General features: G+C 35.1%; 2 protein-coding genes across 4 annotated transcripts in view; one reads left to right on the top strand and one right to left on the bottom strand.

The window, feature by feature from the left end:
• Positions 1–15,934, bottom strand: part of CENPP (centromere protein P) — a 207,293-nt gene that overhangs the window by 32,057 nt on the left and 159,302 nt on the right. The gene's annotated exons all lie outside the window — the stretch shown is intronic.
• The window catches only part of ECM2 (extracellular matrix protein 2), a 42,251-nt gene continuing 32,315 nt past the window's right edge, over positions 5,999–15,934 (top strand). For both annotated transcript variants that reach the window (XM_006922800.3, XM_006922799.3), the window contains exon 1: positions 5,999–10,219. The gene's annotated coding sequence lies outside the window, so the exon portion shown is untranslated. The remainder of the gene's footprint in view (positions 10,220–15,934) is intronic.

The raw sequence follows: 15,934 nt of genomic DNA, 5'->3' as shown, positions 1-15,934 counted from the left end.
ATCCAACTAAATCTTAAGTCTTGTTGATTTTACCTAATTATCTAGTTATCTCTCGAGTTCTCCCCTAACCTCGTAAAGAAATCTCCCTCTCTTGAATTACTGCAATGTCTTTTAAATGGTGCTCTGCCTTTAGATGTGGTTTCTCCATTTGCTTCATAAGCCAAACTACAGAGTTATCTTTCTAAAATGCCAAACTGGTTATGCTCCTCCTCTGCAGCCTTTGAGTAAAGCCACAAATACCATTTCCAAAACCACTTCTCTCCTGTATTTGACTCTTAAGGCCTCACGATCACTTTCACTTTCCATTCCCACAAGGTGCCAATGTCATTGCAGGCTTTCTCTCACATCATCCTCTCTGCCTAGAACATTATCCCTTATCTTATCCTTCTGTGTCCAAACTCTTATTTAACATTCAAGTTTCAGTTTAAATATGACTGCAGTCATATTTAACAAAAACTTTGGACTGTTAGGTTTGAGATGATTCCTAGATATTCAAACAGATATATCAAGAAAGTAACTGAAATTACCAGTATACAGATGGTATACAGATGATGAAACTCACCTAGAGAGAAATTACAGCTAGAGAAGAGGTTCCAGGCCTGAGATCAGGACAAGGAGGAGGAGAAGCCAGCAAAGAAGATTAAGAAATGAGACACAAAAGTGGGGCCAAAAAAACTAAGAGAACTGAGTGTTAGAAGGGAGGGGGATCTTCTGGGTTGAATGTTGCTAAGCCTTGCTCTAACAACTCCAGACAGGTACCTCCTGCATGTTTCCATAACACCTCCCATTTCCAGCCACAGAAATGACCACACTGTTTAATACCGACACAGCTATTTGTCTGAACTGACTCTAACTGACTATACGTAAGAAGTATGTCGACCTTCTTGTTACCGATTTCAGAAATAAGCTCAAGACTCACCCAATAAAAACTTGTTGGGTGACTTAATCATTGGTATACATACTATTTGAGGAAAACATATGGAAACCACTATTTAGAATATAAAATGGGATGACATCAGTGCTGGCGAAGTAGTAGAACCAGTGTGCTATGGGAGAACTGTGGAATTGGAGAAAGCTTCTTGGAAAAAAAGAATCTTAAGTTAGGGACTGAAGAAAAGAGCAGGCTATCAGAAAGTGAAGATCTGACTTTTTAAAAGAATAGGACTTGTTTGCTTTAATGTTGTCAATTTACCCCACTGTAGCAAAATAGGTTATACACATTTGTGCCTGTAAGTGGCAACACTCAAATTCTTCACTCTGTCAGAAAATCGCAGGGTAAAGATGAATATTATATTTTAACATATTAGCATGATTAATTTCAACACTGTTATGATTATGGACTTCAGTCTTCTTTACATTTTCTAGCCAATTTCTCGGTTTCTATTCTGCAATAATTTGGTGGGAGTTTAGTGTTAGTTATGTTCTTTTAAAGATCAGTCTTATTTGGGCAAAATGAGAAAAAAACATTAATTCAAAAACAATATCCTTGAACATATACAAAAAAGTCAGTAATCTCCAGAATATTATTCTTATAAAAGTTCCATAAATCCCTGAGAAGAGTTTGAAAACTCCATTCACATATATGGCAGAGTTCAAATGAAATTTCTCTTTAAAAATGAAAATACAGCATAATAAATGAAATTAACATTATTTTTTTCCTACTCTTGGATGCTAAAAGATTCTAATAGAAATGAAAAAGATGATATCATCTACCAGAAATGAGGAAAAAATGAAGCCGTGGACAAACACTATGTTTTGATTTATGAAACCTCAAGTGAGCTTCATTCCCCATGAGTGGTGGGTTACACTGTTTGCCAAAATCATCTTTTCCACTAAATACCTTTGTAAATATTGTGGTTACTCTGGTTTTTAGCTACCTCCTTCAGACAGTGTATCAGTGGAAAAGAATCCCCATTCCCCGCAAATGTTAAAACTATCATATGTGTAATCTTTTCACAAACCTCAGGCTAATCATGGGTTTCAGGGTTTGCAGGAGGAAAATGATAGAAAAAGACCAGTTCTGGAAGCTTCGGCTGTGGCAGCTCCTCCCAAAGTGGGAATGCCACATCTAGAATGGCAGAAAGAAACACCTGAGGAGTCTACGGTGGTCTTCCTTTAAAGATTAAGAACCTAATCCCAGAGGAGAGTAGGACTCACTCAGCCCTCCCTGGGAGGCAAACAGCAGAGATGAATTCCAGCCTTCACAGCTTTGCAGTTACTGTTACTGCATCTGTTCTCCAAGTACTCAGGCAATCTAGTTTTCATCTCGAAGGCATCTGACTCCTATGGCTTTATGGGTGTGTGGAAGCATAATGGTAATGAGAGTTGGTTTCTGCTGATGAGGGCTAAAGAATATAGTTCTACTCATTCTTCCGTGTCTGCTGGGGAAAGGAGCGCTGCAGGGGCGAGCTAACAGTGACTCCAGCTTGACTGCTGTGGATAAATTAAACTTGGAGTCCCTCTCAGTTCTCTCATTTCTCAGCAAGCTAGGCTATTACTTAACTCCATGAAGCTTTAGTTATCTCACTCAGCCGCTGTAATGCTTCAGCTTTCCTTCTTTGTAAATAGGAGGATATCAATGCATATCATCAGGTTAAAGGAGTTGTTGAGATACATGAGTACTACGCTAGCAGAGAACCAGGTATCTGGTACACAGTGGAACTTGTTAATGCTGGTTCCCTTGTTTCTGTCCCATCCTCATCATGTACAGGGTGTGTAGAAACAAGTGAGGACCTAATTCTGTCAATAAACATATAGAAAATGTCTATTCCTGGGTTACTTTAAAACTCTACAAAACTAAGTGCTGAATAACATACATTTTTAACTTTGTACTTATGGCAAAAAATGACTTACTATATTTTTTAAGAATGAAAACTAAACTATAAATACCAAATGTGGTTTTCTTTGTGCAAAATTTTTTCTGTAATAGCAAGTCTCTTGAACTTTTGTCAGAATATTACGAGTGTTAAAACAGGTTGGTTTGGGTAAGCAAAAATGATATTTTCGCTGTAGGAACATGATATGAATTCATATTTCCATCCAAGCCTAAATTTAAATAATTAGCTATAAAAAGCAGAGATGAAACTAAATTTGAAAATCTCTTCAGTCAGTAAAACCAGTCATTAGGTAGATCTTGCATTTCTGCATTTCCATGAATTATCTATAATAAGAAGTACAGAAGAAATAACAAGTTTGGCGGTACACAGCACATCTTGTTCTTCTGGATATGCTGATGCAATGCTTGGGAGCGATCCAAGCCAAATTGGCAAAATGGAAGTTGGCAATTTGAGTATAAAGCTCAGGAAACAGTTTAGAACTTAGAATAGATCTGTACTCATTGGCATATGTAAAGCAATGTAATTAGTGCTTGTTTATATCTGCTTAATGAACGAACAAGATTATGAGGAAGAAAAAGGATGAAAACATCAACATTTACAATATGAACAAGGGGGAGGGGCAGTAAAAGATGATGAGAAAGAAGAGCAGACCAAAATCCAAGAATATGGCAATTGATAGGACCAGAAAAAATAAGGCTTCGGGGGCCACTGGGACTTTTGAGAGGGCACTTTTATGACAGCCAAAAATGCTGCAGCAGAACTGCAGTGGAATGAGTAACAAATGGGAGATGAGTACATGGAGGCATTTCATGTAGATTACTTTTCCAAGAAACCAAGTAGAGAATGGGAAGAAGGACTAGATGGCAGTTTGAGGACAGACAGACGGACAGGATATAAGAAGATTCTTTCTGGCTGACAGAAGCTTGAGTATATTAATAGAAGAGAAACAAATTAAGATTATAGAAAACAGCTGACTGAAGGATGCTGTGGACAGGCTCCACTGTGATCCCTCCAAGATGCAGTCACTGCCATCATTTAACATCTGGGCTCAAATGCCACACTCTTGACATGGTCGAGTCATTCAGGTTTAGGTCATGAGTCCAAAAATATGGATACCTGCAAGGTGTGAATTCATACCCAAGACCAGACTGACAAACTTAAGGGACTCCTCCTGACTCATGGACAAGTTTGTGAAGATGCTCTCTTCAGTTATATATAAGAACCTACTTGTTTGTTTATTTGCTGTATTTTTTATATCCCCCAAACCAGAATATTTCAGAATAGTTTCCTTAATTCATATTACTTATGATAGCACTTCCCTTATCTCAAGAGCTAAGTATATGTAGCAACATGAAATTATATAGGACATCATTTTTGGGAACCATGTCACATCACAATGAGACCACCACACCAAAGTCGTTGACACACTTCTATCGATTTCTCCTAGAATATTTTCTCCCTAGAATATTTTCTCCCCTGAAAACTACAGTTACCACTCACGATTCTTTTTGGCTTCCAAATCCTAGTTTTACACTTACACTCGGGCAAGAGGAGGTTTCTGAACTGGAGGCCCTCCTCTGGTCATGCCACTCTCCACTAAGCAAGGTACCCACAAGCTCTCTTACAGCAAGAGCCTCCCCCTCAAGATCATGCTTTGGGCATTTGATATCCCAGAGCCTTCTGCCCAAGTGGCTTTGTTTCTAGGGTCCATGCAGGTTAGATTTATTCCTCTTATCAAGACATTAGCACCCTTACATCCTCAAGTTGTACCACTTGCTCCCTGGAGTTTGTCTCTATACCTAAATGTAAAGGCAGAGAAGAAACCCACTGATATATTCTCTGCCTGATATGCTCAGCATGGAGATTAAGGATCTGTTCCAGATACCTGGGACTTCAAGGGAGGGCAATGAACTGGAAAACACATGTACAGAGAACCTGACCTAGAACCCACCTCTGATAGTTTACGTGGGACATTTTACTAAGCCTGTCCCTTGATCAAACTCTGCTCAGAGAGTGAGGGAAGTCCCAGAGAGAGATTGACCTCCAAAGTCCCTGTGGCCTGACAACGCCATTTTAATGAAGCAGACTCAAAGAAACATGGAACCTTATCACTAAAATGATATTGTTAAGTTCAGTGTCTTTGAGAAGTCCCTTTGGCAGCATTCCCAATAGAATGTCATCTGGTTTCCAGTTGGTGCGGACTCAGCACCTCATCAAGCAGCTTAGCAGGGCAGTGCTGGCTATTAGAAAGTTTTTTGTTTTTTTTTTCTAAACTAGCCCAAATCAGCCTGTCTGTATCCTCTGTCCACTGATGCTGGTTCTAGTCTCTGGAGCAAAACAGAAAAAGGCCAGGGGCTGTTTTCATATCTGTAGTTTCTTCTGTCTTTATTCCTCAGTCCCTCTAAACAATCTTGGTTGAGGTGAGGTGTCCCCACACCTGGCAGGACCACTTCTCTCATAAATCAAGTAGCCAAATGTAAACAAGTCCTTTGTGCTACTTTCTGTTCTACTGGTTTATTGTTCATCCTTGTGTCATTACTAAACTATCTTAATTACTGTAGTTTCTCATAATAAGAGTTGATAATTAAGACAGAAAGTCCTCTAGCCTTGTTCTTCAAGAATAGCTTGGCTATTTTTTGGCCTCTGGATTTCTACATACATTTAGAACTTGTCAAGTTCCACCAAAACCAAAACCAAAACCAAAACAAAAAACAAAAAACCCAGCAAGGTAAACTGTTAGGATTTTGATTGAAAATGTATCAAGTTGAATCAGTTTAAGTAGAAATGGTATCTTCCCTAATGGTGGTATCTCCTTTCCCCCATATTGTCTTCTTTAATTTCTCTCAACATTTGCTCATCTTTGGTTAGATTATTCCTATGTACTTGATATATTTTTTAATATATTTGATATTTAAAGTACTCCCTTTCCTCGATTTCATTCTCTAACTATAGAACGACACAACTGATTTTTATATGTTGTGTAAACTCTTCAGATGATTTTAATAACTTATCTGAAAATCATTTCAGATTTTTCCATAACTTTTTTTTTTTTTTGCTTTAATGCACTGGCTAGGAGCTATAGTGGGCCTGCTTATCTTATTTCCAGAAAGAGAAAAATTTAATTATTTCACCATTGAGTATTTTTTTAAATAACAGCTTTATTGAGATACATACCATAATGTTCACCCTTTTAAAGTATACAATTCAGTGGTTTTTAATATATTCATAGTTCTGACTCAGCAGCACTACCTGTTTTGGGAACATTTTGATCACCCCATAAAGAAAGCCCATACCCATCAGCAGTAACTACCCATGCTGCTCCAACTCCCACCCTCCTCATCCCAGCAACCACTCATTTTTTTGTCTCTGTGGATTTGCCTGTTCTGGACAGTTCATATAAATAGAATAATATAGTATGTGGCTTCTTGTGCCTGGCTTCTTGCACTGAGCATAATGATTTTGAGGTTCATCCACATTGTGGCATGTGTCAATACTTCATTTCTTTTTTTGCCAAATAATATTCCACATTTTATTTACCCAGTCATTAACTGATGGACATTTGGGCTATTTCTACATTTTGGCTGTTATAAATAGTGCAGCTATGAAATTTAAAATTTGTATATAAGTTTTCACGTGGATATACATTTCCACTTCTCTTGATTACATAGCTAGGAGTGAGTGGAAGAATATCGTTTTCTGTAGATACTCTGTCAGACTAAGGAGTTTGCATCTATTTCTAGTATGATAAAAGCCTGCCTGCCTTCCCACTTTCCTTTATTCCCCTTCTTTCCTTCTTTCTTCTTTAAACATTAAGATAATCATATAATGTTTGAATTTTATCCTTAAATCAACCAGGTTTCTTGAATAAACCCAATGTAGTCATGACGCTTTATCCTATTTATATGTGGTTTGTTTGATTTGCTAATATTCTAGTTTCTTTTGAATCTATACTCATTAGTTAGGCTGATCTATAATTTTCTGTTCTTATAATGTCCTTGACAGGTTATAAAAGTTATGCTGGCCTTAACAAATTGTTTGATAGAATTTGTTAATAAATAGGCCTATGGTATTCTTTGTGGGAGAGTTTGAAATTATGAATTTGATTTAATAGTTATAGGTAATTCAGATTTTCTACTTCTTCTGATAGTTTTATTAAGTTATATTTTTCTAGAAATTCTCTCTATCATCTAAATTATGTCATAAAGTTGTTCATAATATGCTCTTATTTTCTTTTAAATGTTTTCAGAATCTGTAATGAGCAATTATTCTAGTCCTCATCCCGGTAACCTGTGCTTTCTCTCTTCTCTTCCTATTTTACTATTTGCTTCCAATTTTACTATTTGCTTCCAATTTTACTATTTTTAATTTATTTTTTAAAAAACCCACAACTTTCTCTCTTCTCTTCCTATTTGACTATTTGCTTCCAATTTTACTATTTTTAATTTATTTTTTAAAAAACCCACAACTTTTAGCATTGTTGATCTTGTCCACTGCGAAATTGTTTTCATTGATAATTTTGCTCTTTAATATTTCTGGCAAACACCCTCAGGGCAAAAAGCTGATCACAGGCCTCTCAGATTTGGGCCCAGTGAGACATCATTGATGATCTTAAGATGTTTATAGTGATTCAGCTTTTTTAGTTGTCTTTGATGGGGAGGTTTGTAGAATCACCCAATCTATAAGTATTAGATATAGAAAACCAAAAATGTTAATGGTCCACTTTAAAAATATATGGCACCTACATATATTTCCTATTCAAAAATATGAAATAATTTAAAAACTAAAGTGGTAGGAGAACGGGCATTTTATATGTTTCTGGTTGGAGTATACATCTCTAGAATCTTTTTGAAAGTGACCCAGAAACACGCATCAAAACTCAAAAAGGGGAAACAACCCAAATGTCCAATGATAAGTGAATGGTTGAATATGTCACAGAAAATTTATACATCAGTACTCCACTTAAATGTTAATATTGCTTTGAGAGGATGAATTCAAAAAAAGCAAATGAAGCAACTGTCATACTTCAGTGTGAATTAGCTGAAAAAACGTTTGACTATGGCAATGAGGTGGTGACACAGAACTGGCCAGAGGCAAGGTAGGACTCCCAATTCTGAGAGAGGCCTCACTTAAAATTTCCAAAATTTAGCTTTATCTGGGTGTTATCTACAAAATTGTCATATGGAAAGCAAGTACACCCTTAAAAGAAAAACTAACTCTCTGTTGCTCTACACCACAGACGTGAAGATACTGAAAAGGTGACCTTACTCAAACACATTCTGGAGCTCTACACCACAGACGTGAAGATACTGAAAAGGTGACCTTACTCAAACATGTTCCGGAGCTGGAACCCACATTAGCCACCCTTGTGGCCTGGGCACTGAGGGACCTGCTCACATCCTGTTTGGTGAATAACACTAAACTTTGCAGAGCAGCTGTTAGAGCCAAGTTTCGAGATATAGTTATGCTGGGCATTGTACAGTGTTTTTCATTTTTGTAAAAATTTACACAATATCTAGTATGTTTTTAGATAGCTAGCTCTGTCCTTCATGGTATTTTCAATATTCACTAACCTTGCCTGGTAGAGTATGGGGGTTAAAATTAGCACAGAAATTTAAAGCAGGTTTTATTGGTACATAGAACAAATTATACATAGAAGTGGTATTTTTTCCATGTCCTATTGTCTTTGATTCAGCTTGTACAAAATAATTGTTTTCTGTTAATTGTATGCTACTCTGTGATTACAGATTAATAATAATAGTAATAAAAAAGATCGCTATAATAATAAAGGGGTAGAGAACTCTAATACCAGTATTTTCCATTCACTACTGTTGTTAAAATAGTTTGTGCAGAAGGATTCATATAACAGTACATTAAACCACAAAATTTTAGGGCAGAGACATCAGAAACTGTACAATCTAGTTCTCTGTCACTTTGTCAATCTTGGCATGGTAATTAATGCTACTCCTCTATACTGCTACTTGTTACTTCTTCTAGTGATTGTTTAAATTCTCTTTAAAAAGTTATCAGTTTTCTGATGTGGGTATTAAAAACCTTTAAACATAAAAATGGAGAATTACACAGTAAATTTTCCTCATAATTCGATCAGCAAGATAATCACTATTAACAGTTTGTTGTTTATTCCTTCCAACGTTCTCTAGAAAGATGCTAAATTGTATATATTAAAAGAAGGTAATAGCACATGTACTGTTTTGAAATTTCTTATTTCTTCTTGGTATATTGTGGACAACTCTGTATGCCTGTATACTTCAATCTCTCTCCATAGTTTTTAATTATTTTTAGAAATTTGAGTGGCCCATGAACTTAGTCCATCATCTTGATTTGATCCCTCCAGGTCATTTTAAGATTTAGGGAAAAAATATCTAGCTCTTCTCTGTCAAATATTTTGGATCCCTGAGGTAGAAGAATAAGATTTTAATATATGTGCTACTGAAATGTGCACTAGAATAATATGAATTTAAAAAATAGGTATTATGTAATTACCTACTCTATAACTGGCACATTATATATGTTATTCATTTTATTTGCACGAAAATAAGGTAACTATTACCATCTCCATTGCACAAAAGAATAAACTTTAGTCAGAAACAGCAGTAACTCACTCAAGGTCACCTGCAAGCAGTGCTATGTGCCTGCAATCCTGACCTGTCTCTGACCTCCTCACTTGCAGATAAAAGACACTGAGGCTAAAGTACATAAACAGTTTAACAGAGTAACCATAATCAGAAACATCACAGCTCTCTTGAACACTTTCTTGTTATTGCTTCAAGTTTGGAAGTTACATAATTTCAATGACATTAATATGTAACAGCTTTTTGTTTTGTTAACAAAACTGCATGTGAGATGGGGGTGGGCAGACAGAGAGATGATGAGAGATGCATTATCCCAACTAAAGGCATCCCAGGAATGCAGTTCTAACTTGGCAACAATGGCATCTCTGTAATCTGATAAAACTCAAATGGTATCACACAGGCTAGTTTAAAGGTCGAGAATTTTTTATGCAAATAGTCTACGAAAACCACAGATTTCTTAATCAAGCTCCATTTTCATGCTTCTGCCTTCTCAGCCTACAGACTAATGTTTTTTTCCGCCTGCTGCTGCTTTCCATTTTTCTTGTGATTTAGAAAAAATATTTCCCTTGGTAACCATTTTCCCTGGTTACTCCCTTGGCTGATTTTCTGCACAAAGAACTGAAAGGCATTTATTCCCAAGAGAAGCAGTTATTTTAGATTTTACTAAGAAGTCAGTTATCATTTTTCACCATTCCCTTCTGTTCTTTGTTTTAAAGAAAGCTGATTTTTGTTTCATTTTCAGCTGGAGACTTAAATGACACCAAGCAAAGCCTACTTAGTTTAGATTTCCAGGTAAAAAAGTTTTAAATTTTAAGTTTCTACTATAGCATGTGGAATGGTTTTAATATTTGGGTGTGTTGTGTTGTAAATATGTTTAACACTTGAGGAAATTAGCTCTTACTAATAGATTTTTAAGGTTTTAAATGTGCATTATTTTGTTTACTTTTTTTTCAGGATGAATACTTCCCAAGTATTTCAAATTTTATGGAATTAGGATTAGATATATTTTTATATGGTTAAATAGAATTATACGCTCAATAGAAGTATAAGTTGGCTTGAAGTTTTCATTCTTTCTCTATTTTAAAGTCCTAAAAGAATATAAAGGATTAATTAAAACTTTTTCATTTTAAGCCTGTTGAGTGAAGTTAAAAGGGCTAACAGACATCTCGTGTCTTTGTGTAGAAGTTTAAAATTCGAAATTCACTATTTTAAAAGCTTACTTAAGACAACTGATGAAAAACTTTAGAGAAAAACAGTAAGTTAATCAAGGTTTATATATGATATTTAATGTTGTGATAAACACAATAAGTGCTAGAAAGAATTTACTTGATTAAAATAATGCCTATTATAATTAGAGTGTCATAAAATCTTACTTCTAGAAGCATATTCACCCAATTGCAAAGTTGTTTATTAAATATTGAATGCAATAAGAAATTCTATAAATCACTGAAAATCACAAAGGCCTAGGCATCAATTATAAAATTGGCATTGAGAGGCCATTTCGTAAAATTTAAACATTTCAATGAAACTTCAGATTCGGATTTTGTTAAAATTAAGATAGCTCTGCAAATTTATTTCTGTACATATCTATTTAGATTTCTGGATAAGTACAAGTAAGCCAATTTGCGGGGAGGTGGGGGTGCGGTGGAGAGAAAGACTAAGGGAGACAGTTTCCAGGATGGAAAAACTGGGAGGGAGGTCAGCTCAGGTACTCTGTTAAGTGAGTACTCACAGGAGGCCTAGGGACAACAGGATACCTGAGACTCCAATGGGAGAGTTTATCTCTAGAGCCCTTATGTTCAGGGCCCTGCTCCTCATAACTCTTATCCACCACAAGATGGAGAGTCTTGTCAAAGCAAGAACATTTCTATGTATGTTTTTCTGCAAAACATAGCATTTATGCCCTCCATCAGATCCCACTCCCCTGCCACTCAGCAAATTCTACTCACAGTCCCAACTTTCATATTGCTTTCCCCTGTTGCTATTGCTATTTCTTTCCAACATTAGTTTGCTCTCTGAATTGACTTTTACAATTTTAGCTGCCCATCAGCTAAGGGGTATGCTCCTTCTTTATGTTTTGCATGTTTTTCCAAAAGTAGATTACAAAAAGTTATTCTAATATATGTTCATTTCAATGACCTATCGCAAAAGTTTTGAAATGACTGCAGTAATTAATGGACATATATATTAAGCAAAGTTTGCACGCTGAGGCTAGCTGACATAAAGATACCTTAGAGACTGTTGAGCTAAGGTAAAGTGGTGGCAAGTCAGAATATGATCCAAGTGCAACTTGACTAGAGGAGGACGGTTCTGGTAGATGAAGTTATAAAAAAAACTACTAAGATTCAGGAGGGTAAACTGAGCAGCTATCACATCCTCTTCTCTCACCAGACACCTAGAAATAATACAAGATATATTACAAACAAATACACACATGAATATATAGTTCACTAGAAAATAAGAAGGGGAACTCCTGGTGAGACAGAAATTGTGAGGAGTCCTTCAAAGATGGGAGAAGATGGGATGAATCAAAAGAGGAAAAACATAGCCTTAGTAAAAGAGAGCTTGTGTAGGGGGAAAAAAAGTCACTAGATTAAAAGATCTCAAGATAAATAAATTTTTTTAAAAACCTATATATGTAGTCAAACTTCTGAATAATAAAGATGAACTGAAAATATGATAAAAAAGCTTCTACAGAAAGAAAGAAAGGATTTCTTAGGAAGAGATGAAAATCAGATTCAAATTAAACTTCTCATCGTAACACTAGATTTAAGAAACTAATGGAACAATATCTGTAAAGTACAAGGGAAAATAATTTTGAAATAATTCTATTTCCAACTAAACAGAATGAAATTTTCTGTCATAGAAGAATTCAAAATGTTTACAACTCATAACATTCTCTTTAAGAAAGAAGATATATTGCAGCAGGAAATAAAATGAATCTGAGAGAAATTCTGCTTCTAAAAACGGCAGTCTAAAACAGAGACTCATGGACATGGTCAATAGACTAGTGGTTACCAGAAGATAGAGGGGTAGCGAAGAGGGAGGAGGTAGATGGAGTAAAAGGGGTAGTGAATACACAATGCAATATATATATATATATATGTCTTACTGTTGACTTAACTGGATTTTTTTAACCAATGTCACCATAATGAAAATAAATTAATTAAAAATTAAATAAATAAACAAATAAACAAATAAATAATAAATAATAAAAATGTCAGTCTAGGCAATTCAGATCAACCTGCTGACAATAACCAGACAAGGTGGGGGAAATAACAGGGGTAGCACTGAAACCCAAAGAGGAAGAGCTTTTCTTCTGGAGACATCTGCAGGTCGGAAGAGGTGGCTGAGAAGGATGAAAAACATAAGAGAGGGAAAGATACATTAAAGACATAAAAATGAATGAACAAACAAAACAGAAACAAATTCATAGATACAGAGAACAAACTGATGGTTGCCAGATGAGAGGGGAGTTGGGCGACTGGGTTAAAAAGATGAAGGGATTAAGAAGTACAAACTGACAGTTACGAAATAGTCACGAGAATGTAAAGTACACCATAGGGAATATAGTCAATAATAAGTAATAATTATGTACAATGTCAGGTGGGTACTAGATTTATCAGAGGGATCACTTCATAAGTTATATAAATGTCTAACCACTATGCTGTACACCTGAAACCAATATAATATTGTCCAGTGTAACTGAAAAAAAAAAAAAAATTAAACAAAAAAACAAAACAAGACAAAGTAAGGTTAGCATACATCTAATCATACTTCTAAAAAGAAAGAGAGAGAAGCAAGAAAGTATTATTAGATGAGATAAGGGCTTAGAAGTTTCCAGATATGATGAATATCAGGCTATAGATTCAAGATGTACTATGAATTCCAAACAGGATAAAAACAAGAAAATCAAATGTTTAAGAGTAAAACAGCTGAAAACCAAAGTCAAAGAGAACATCTTAAAAGTAGCCAGAAAACATAAGTTACTTTTACAGGGGAAATAATTAGATTGACAGATGACTACTTAGTAGAAACTATAAAAACAAGAAGACATTGTAATGAGATCTTCAAAATGCTGAACAAAACCACTTGCCAACCTAGAATTCCGTATCTATGGAATACATCTTTTCTGAATGAATATAAAATATAAACATTTTCAGATACACAAAAAGAAAATTGGTCATCAGGAGTCCTGCACTAAAGGAATTACTAAAAGGTCTTCTTCAGTCAGAAGGAAAATAATCCTAAAAAAAGACTGGAGATGCAAGAAGAAATAAAAACAAAAAGGATAAATGTTTAGGTAAATCCAAATCAGTGATTCTCAACTTGGGGTAGGATGATTCCCTCCATCTCTTATAATACATTTGGTAATGTCTAGAGGCATTTTTGGTTGTCATAACTGAAGGGAGGGTGCTAGGGGTATCTACTGGCTTGAGGCCAAGGATGCTATTAAGTATTCAAAGTCCAGTTCCTCATCAAAAAAGAATTATCCAACCCAAATGTTAATAGTGCTAAGGCTGAGAGAGCTGATATAAATAAACTTTGAGTATAAAACAGTAATGACAATAACCTTTTGAGGGTTTAACATATATAAAGAATTAAAACATATGATAAAAGCAGCACATGTGCCAGGATGAAGTAACTGAAATTAAAGTTGTCCTGGTTCTTGTCCAAGAAGAGGTAAAGCTACTATTTGTATTAGACTAGAGAAGTCAAGGATGTGTGTGGTAATCTCTACAAAACACAGAACAGCAAAAACTGTATTATTACTAATGGAATAATAACTAAGCAATTAAAAATAAAGCAAGCAAGAAAAAAACAGAATAAGCAAGAGAAATAAAAAGCAAATAGTCAGAAAACAGAATTAAACCCAAACATATCAACTGTTATATTAAATATAAATACACTTAATGTTCCAATTAAAAGACAAAGGTTCTCAGATTGCATTAAAAAACAATAATCTAATAGAAAGTATACTGCTAACCCCAAAGTCACCAAAAATTTTTCCCATTTTCTTCTACAAATTTTATACTTTTTGCTCTTACATTATCAATTTTTTATAGTGTATTTTTGTTTTATATGTGACTATGTAATTGTTCTAGTATAATTATATCTCAAAGATCACCTTTCCTCCATTAAAATTGTTTTGGCACCTCTGGTGAAACCCAATTAACTGTATGTTTTAGTCTATTTATATACTCTCTAGTCTGTTCCATTGATTCACTTGTTTACCTTAATACCAATGTCACACTATCTATATTTCTCTAGCTTTTAATAAGTATTGAAATCAGGTCGTGTTAGTCCTACAAATTTATTCTTCTTTTTTACAGAGTTGCCTTGGCTATTCTAGGCTTTTTACATTTCCATGTAAGTTTTAGAATCACTTTTTCCAGGAAGTGTTAGTCCTACAGATTTATTCTTCCTTTTCACAAAGTTGCTTTGGCTATTCTAGGCTTTTTACATTTCCATACAAGTTTTAGAATCACTTTGTCAATTAAAAGAAAAAAAAAAAAAGCCTGCTAGAATTCTGATGGGCTTTGTGACAAATTTAAGGGAAAATTGAGAATTTAAAACTAAGTCATCTGATCCATAAACACAGTTAAGATCTTTATTCCTCTATCTCAGCAATGCATTATAGTTTTCAGGGCAGTGATCTTGTATATCTTTTGTCAAAATTATCTTTTCAGGATTTCACATTTTTATGCTATTAAAAATGGTGTTATATTTTGAACATAATTTCCTGATTGTTGTTAGCTTATAGAAATAACCTTTATTTTTCTATCCCTGATCTTTTTTTAATTTTTTCATTTAATTTTTTAATTTCCCCCCTCTCTTCTGGTAACCACTGTCCATTGTCCATGTCCATGAGTCTCTGTTTGCTTGTCCTGTTCATTTGTTGCTTTTAGGTTTATATCTCACATATAAGTGACATCATGGTGATTTTCAACATTTGTCTGGGTTATTTCGCTTAGCATGATTATCTCAAGGTCCATTCATGTTGTCGCAAATGGCAGTATTTCATCTCTTCTTATGGCTGAGTAATATTCCATTGTATATATGTACCACAGCTTCCTTAGCCAATCATCTATCATAGGACACTTCGGTTGCTTCCATGTCCTGGCCACTGTGAATAATGCTGCTATGAATATCGGTGTGCAAATATCTTTTTGAATATGAGCTTTCAAGTATTTGGGGTAAATATCCAGTAGAGGGATTGCTGGATCATATGGTAGGTCAATTCTTAGTTTTTTGAAGAACCTCCCTACCACTTTCCATAGTGGCCATACCAATTTGCAGTCCCTCTATCACTGATCTTGATCTTGAATCCTGAAACCTCACTAAGCTCTTATTAGTTGTAGAAGCTTTTTCATAGGCACTATAGGATTTTTTACATAGATGACCAAGACATTTGTGAATGAAGCCAGTTTTACTTCTTCCTCTCTAATCTGAATGCGTTTTACTTCTTGGTCTTACATTACTATACTGGCTAGAACATTCAGTAAA

The sequence above is a fragment of the Pteropus alecto genome, unplaced genomic scaffold, assembly GCF_000325575.1.
Source record: "Pteropus alecto unplaced genomic scaffold, ASM32557v1 scaffold129, whole genome shotgun sequence".
NCBI lineage: Eukaryota > Metazoa > Chordata > Mammalia > Chiroptera > Pteropodidae > Pteropus > Pteropus alecto.
Note: the sequence above shows the minus strand (reverse complement) of the source record. Positions and strands in the feature narration are given on the sequence as shown.